We start from the raw sequence: 7,099 nt of genomic DNA on the forward strand, positions 1-7,099 counted from the left end.
TCAGTTTTTGATCGTATAACTTCTGGGCGCAGCTTTTCACGACCGTATTCTGATGAGGCCTTCTGAATCTTGAACGTATGTATTCCAGCTCAAATTTTGGCCTTCTGGACGAAACTTTTGCGCAGATTCAGTTATTTTTTATCACATATCGAAGAAGTTTATTTTCCCGTCGGAGGCCCAAGCGTAACTAAGGGAGCGTAATCTTTAACAGTATACGGATGACTTTTTGTCCGCATCATGGGTTACAATCGATAGTCAGACGTTCTTCGAACCGTTTTATGATAAGAGAAACCGTAGAATTGGGGATTTTCGAATTTTTACCGATGACACGATGTGACATATTCCCAATTCGATGGATTGGTGCAGATTGGTGCAGACGAGCTATTTTTCAGATCTTTGCACACCTAATGAAACGACTTACAAAGTTTAAACATTGCACTTTGAGCTTCTTCATGTAAAATTTCAATTAATTTTACCCAACGGTTCAAAAGTTAGAGCAATTTTAGTGTGATGTAATGTTATCGTGGACACCCTTTAAGCGAAAAAAAAGTCTCTACGGATTACCTTTTATTGATAATTGGCGGATTCATCATTTATTCGTATATTATAATGTTATAAAAAAATATCATGGACACTCCTCCTTCATCCGGGCTTGTGACCTCATACCTAAGATATTTCGTTTTAATTTAGGCATGATACTGGCGGAGTTACATGGTTTTGTTTTGTTTTTTTTTTGTTTTTTCTTATTTTTTCTTGTATTTTTTTTGCTTTGTTTTCGTTTTTGTTGTCTTTTTTGATGTCATTTTCGTTGTTTTTTTAAATATTTTTTTTCTTGTTTTTTTCTGGAGCAGGGAAAAGCCCGTTCAAGTTGAACACATTAAACAAAAATGTTCTCTCTTGAATAGGCATAAAACCTTCTCATCTTTTCGAATCGATAGTTACATATTCGTATATTTTTAATATAATATTTGTTTATGTCTGGTATTGATTACATTTTGTATTAGCCTAACTGTATATATCTAATTATACCTGATTATGCCTGATTTATGACAATAATAAATCCTAAAAATATACATTATTACCTTTTGCAAATGGCAAAATATATTGTCGAAACGTTAAGGCAAAAGTAGTAATATTTCGTTTTCATTTTGTATGACTGATGAGACGAGAAAAATAAATCCACATATTATTTCCAGTATTATTTACCTAAGACTCAGCCTCTTGGGTACAAAAATTTTGCCTAAGCACAGGTCCTTTGACAGTTTATAAAAATTCCAGGAAACAATTTTGTTAACCATTCTGTTTGCCTAGGCACAAGTCCTTTCACAGTTTAAAAAATCCCTAAACTTTATTTTGTGAACAATATTATTTGCCTAGGCATAAGTCCTTTGGCATTTTAAAAAATCCCTATACTGTATTTTGAGAACAAAATTATTTGCCTAGGCACAAGTCCTTTGACAGTTTAAAAAAATCCCTAAACTTTATTTTGTGAACAATATTATTTGCCTAGGCATAAGTCCTTTGGCATTTTAAAAAAATCCCTAAACTTTATTTTGTGAACAAAATTATTTGCCTAGGCACAAGTCCTCTAGCAGTTTTAAAGAATCCCTAAACTTTATTTTGTTAACAACATTATTTGCCTAGGCACTAGTCCTTTGGCATTTTAAAAAAAATCCCTGAAAACTATTTTATGAACAGCAATATTTGGCATAAAAACTGCAGAAAACTAAACTTTAATCAATTTTGTATCGTTTTGAACTTTTTTTGCAAATGATTTATTTTTGAAGAATAGCGTGCACGTATTACAGATATAATCTAAATTATCTGGTAATGTAGTACCAATCTCTTCTCTTATATCGCAATTATAATGTATCCATCGACAACAGAGCTCACAGTAATGCATCGCCTCACTTTTGTCGATGTTACAAATGGGACATACTTTTTGATCAATGAATAAATTTTCAATGATCAAATTTTGAATTTTTATACGTTTTTCAGTCACATCTAGCGGTGGCATTACTTCACATGCTTTTATTGTTTTCAAAAACATTTCTGCATTATGAATTACAAATATACCACAGTTATGATTGTCGTGTTGTTTTTCTCCTTTAGCCTCCCCAACAGACCATTGTCCAGTTGCATGGGTTTCGGCAATGGAAATGCCATTTGTGGAATAATATTTCAAAGTTTGTTTGAAACTATTAAATAGATTTCGAACTGTACTTTCAGTATACACTCCAGAATCAAAATAGTGAAACATTTTATTCTTGAAGTCTACAATAACAAGGGAATAATGCTTGTTTTTAAAAACTGGAGCGATGATAATTTCAAATTTATAAATTTTTTCTACAGTTGCATATAAATTTGCAAAACTGACCAAACTAACACCTTCCATGAATATTTTTTTTGTATCATGAATTGATAATACAGTCAAATTAATTTTATGGTATGGTTGCAAAACGATTTTTAATGCAACTTCCAATGCAATGTCCGTCAACCAATTATTGCCATTAAATGACTTAAAATCGCCGATTGACATTTGAACTAATTTGCTTCTCATTGCGGAAGATTCAGGAAGGTAAGTTTTCAAAAATACAAACATATGAACATTATCATCAAATCCACTATAATAAAGTCTATCTTTTATAGCTTTATTATTGTAAAATAGACCTTCTCTTTTAAGATTTACTCCATCCAAGGAAATGTCTCGTACTGATGAATAAACGGAAACATCAGTATCGTTACATGCATTGGATAGCTCTTCTGTTGACTTTGAATCTCCCTGTTTGGGAGGATTCGATGGCAACTTTACCTGAAAAAGAGACAATTTAGCGGACTTTAGCTTAGAATCCTGCATGTGTGATAATGCATTTTGTCGTCTACGTTTAAATGTATCTTGAAAATACAAATATGAATGAATATGATCTACGGACTCATCAGCTACGCGCTTTGTTGGTCTGCAAGTGATTTCCCTGATAGGAGTAGAACAACGTTCGATAACTTGTGATTCATTGTCATAAGGTGTGTTATAGCTTCGTTTTTGCAATCCTGTTGCAGGTACTTGTCGCAAATGACATCCTGCAGTATTGAAATGGTCTTTTTCGAGTTCATTAATAACCCGAATAATTTTCTTTCTTCCATGACCCATTGTCAGGCTCATGGTTTCGAAGTAATTTTTAATTTCAGAAAATTTACCTTCGATTGTTGCGTTACTCTTTCTGATTTTTTTATCAGAAAGAGTATTACGTTCATATGAATCGCTCAATAAGGGAACCCACAGAGGCAGGAGATAAAGGTATCGTTTGCTAAAATTTTCTAAAAACGATACTCGATTCTCGACATGCAAAGTCTTACATTTGGTGTTACACATAGCTTTATATAGCAGCTCTGTAACATCCTTATAGTAAGGACTTTGTTTATATTGTGCTGTACTGTTTTTATCAGCATTTAAGTTCTCTTGTTCTGTTATATTGTTTCCCTCTTCCTTGATATGTTCCACTTTTTGATGGCCGACTTTCAAATACGAATAAGATTCGCAGTATTCCTTACTTGACTCATCAGATATCAGGAAAATGCACATGTTATACCAATATTGCTGAAACACCTGATAATTTGTAATATGGTACATTTCAGCAATTATTAGTTTTATATAATAGCTTAATTTTTTCTCTTCATTAGCGAAGCAGTCATCCACAAACTTATATTGCTTTTTCGTAAGATGTGCAACACAAAGATGTATCTGACATATCTTGCAGAGTTCATTTTTGCAGTCTTCAGAAGATTTTTTCAATATATTATAAGAATGGTTGATATATTCTGGTAAATCCATTCTATTAAAAGTCATGCATAATGCATGAATATTTCCTTTAGAATTGTCTGTCACAATTCCTCGAAACGGTAAGCCATCGTTAGGATATCTCTTTTTGTATGCATCCAAATATAAAGATAATGCACTTTGCAAGTTAACAGCATGTAAATCTGTCGTTATGTGAAAAAATAATGGCATTGTTGTTCTGGTGTTTTCAGAGTCCTTTGCACTGTATTTAATTCTTATAACAAGAAGTAACAATTGCACATCGACATTTGGAAACTCATCCAGAAATTCAAAAAGGGAGGAAGTTCCATCATAATGCGCAATGGGCTTTACTCCATTAGCCACAATTTCGCGATGTACAACCGCGTGACCGTCGTCTGAGAACATTTTAAGAGACAACGGGCGTATTTCGATCACCTTTATAAATCTTCCTTTGTTTTCATCGTATTTTTTTGTTAAAGCCTTGACAAAATCTTTATCTCCGTCGTTTTCAGCAAGAGCTTTATGTCTAGCCCACTTGATCATGCTTAATGATTGAACAAGTGTGCAACTTTTATTTTCCTGCACGTCATGCGCGGAAATCTCATTCACGCGCTCTTGAAAAAGCTGCTTCGGTGGCAAACTTAATGCAGATTCTTTTAATTCTTGCATAGCCAGTCCCTTGCATGGTTCGGTCATCATTTTTTGATGACATATCTTTGTTTGATTGACGAAAACATCAAACACAATCTCATGAGCTTGAGGATTAAGAGCAACATACTTAAACAACCTACATGGTTGCTCATGTCGATAATGTTTGCAATAGCCATATATAATTATAGTGTTTTTGCTGTGTGATTGATTGTGAACACAGTAAATACAATTTCTCTCGAAAGCATTCATTTTTTGCCTCAATATGGTAGTATATTTGGATTTGTCAAACCATCCACTTTTTTTGAGGCTTGTTTTCTTCTCATTTATTGCATTTTCCTTTATATAACAGATATCCAAGTCTTTTGACGTAGGACTACGTCTTACGGCAAGTTTTGAGATAGGGTGTCATTCCAAAAAATCGAAAAACGCGTGCGTCACGAAAAATGAAAGGTTTTGAGCGCTAATAGCACAGCGGTTTTTCGATCGATTTTCAATATTCTTACACCAATCGTTTGGAAAATCTTCTAAGAATTGCCCCAAATGAAGAAAAGTATGGATTCTTGATGTTGAACTATTGAAAAATTGAAAATGATGAACCTATATTTTACCAGAATTCTCGCTCATGATTGGTTGGAAGATTCTTTAGGATGATCTAAACCTATACCAATCTGATATCTGTGCTTGGGAAGTAAGCCAAAATAAGTGACAAGGTTTCCTCGTTTCAACAAGATTTCTTTACACCGCGATTAAACCTAGACCATTTTGATGTCCTTGCTTGGGAAGTACGCCAGAAAGAGTGACAAAATCCTTTCGTGCCAACAGATTTCTTACGAACGCGATTAAACCTAGTCTAATTTGATGTCTGTGTTAGGGAAGTGTGCCAGAAAAAACGACACAAGTTCGTTGTCCCAACAGATAGCAAATTCTTTACTGCGTAACGATTAAACCTAGGCGAATTTAATATCTGTGTTGGAAAAATGTGCTACAGCTATAGTGTTCGGTTATAATATGACTCTGTATGAATACGCATGATTGCCGTTTCATTAGAAGTGTAGTGAAAAGATGTGCTGTTGATAAAATAGGATTGAATTGGTAAAATCTCTTCAACGTGGGTAACCATGGGTAATAAAAGCAATCTTTAATTTCTGTAAGGTAGCAGGAAAGCAATAGTTTGTGTTCTTGATTTTGTTAAATTGTTTCCATATGCACGTTGAAATAACTCTGAAATCTTTTGAGGATTGAACGTATGCAATGTTACTACTTTGATAAATGCTACATACAACGCATGTAGCATGTATATATGTTGCATATAGCATGTATATATGTTGCATATAGCATGTATACATGAAGAAACGAATGATTACAAGCATGGATACATGCTACTATCACTACAAAGAGACTTACGTAGTCCTGCGTCACCTATATATGCGGTCGTGTCTAGTACACAACCCCTCTGATTTTTTTGTCAAATTTAATTGACGTTAAGAGGGTCCAATTATTTATGTCCGAGCTCCATGAAGCACCTTGCAAGTAGGATTTAATCCTACGACTACTGGGTACGACCACAGAAAGTTCTTCATTGAATTTACTGTAACTTTCGGTTTCGATGTTTGAGATACGCTCTTGGGTACTTATTATGCGCATGCATTTAGCACAAAGAAATTCAACATCATTTGTTTGATCATTTTCTTCGTATAATATACAATCACAAATTCCACAAGACCGTTTTCGGACAACTAAATTTTGCAATATCATTCTATGGTATTGTAGCCGCCGAGAATTGGTATCAATTATTTTAGCATCGCCTTCATTATTTCGCAATGCCATAAATCTTTCAGCATTAAAAATTGTAAAAATGCCACAGCTATGACCATCGTGTTGCTTTTCACTAACAAGCCCACTTAGTCGCCACTGCAAAATTTGAAGCTTAGCTGCATTTGTAACTCCCTTTCCAGCAAAATGGTGCAGGGAATCCAAGAATTTTGCAAAATAAACTTTTTTATTGTTGTTCGATATTGTGGAACTGACGTTGACCGAATCGAAAACATGAACAACACTGCGTTCCACGTCAACAACAATCAAAAAATCAGAGGGGTTGTGTACAAGACACGACCGCATATATAGGTGACGCAGGACTACGTAAGTCTCTTTGTAGTGATAGTAGCATGTATTTATGCTTGTAATCATTCGATTCTTCATGTATACATGCTATATGCAACATATATACATGCTACATGCGTTGTATGTAACATTTATCAAAGTAGTAACATTGCATACGTTCAATTCTCAAAAGATTGTGCATTTGAAAACAATTTAACAAAATCAAGAACACAAACTATTACTTTCCTGCTACCTTACTGAAATTAAAGATTGTTTTTATTATCCATGGTTTCCCACGTTGAAAGGATTTTACCAATTCAATCCTATTTTATCAACAGCACATCTTTTCACTACACTTCTAATGAAACGGCAAGCATGCGTATTCATACAGAGCCGTATTCGCTAGGTGCGCGAAACGGTACTGCCACCTTCTCAAGTTTGTCCTATTTGTGAAGTCGGTGCACAGGTTTGTTAAAGAGTGAAAAGGATAGACAAAACTTTGCACCAAATCTTCACAAACTTTCTAAATGGCAGTTCCATGAGAGTACAAGA

This window comes from Sabethes cyaneus, chromosome 2 (genome assembly GCF_943734655.1).
Source record: "Sabethes cyaneus chromosome 2, idSabCyanKW18_F2, whole genome shotgun sequence".
Classification (NCBI taxonomy): domain Eukaryota; kingdom Metazoa; phylum Arthropoda; class Insecta; order Diptera; family Culicidae; genus Sabethes; species Sabethes cyaneus.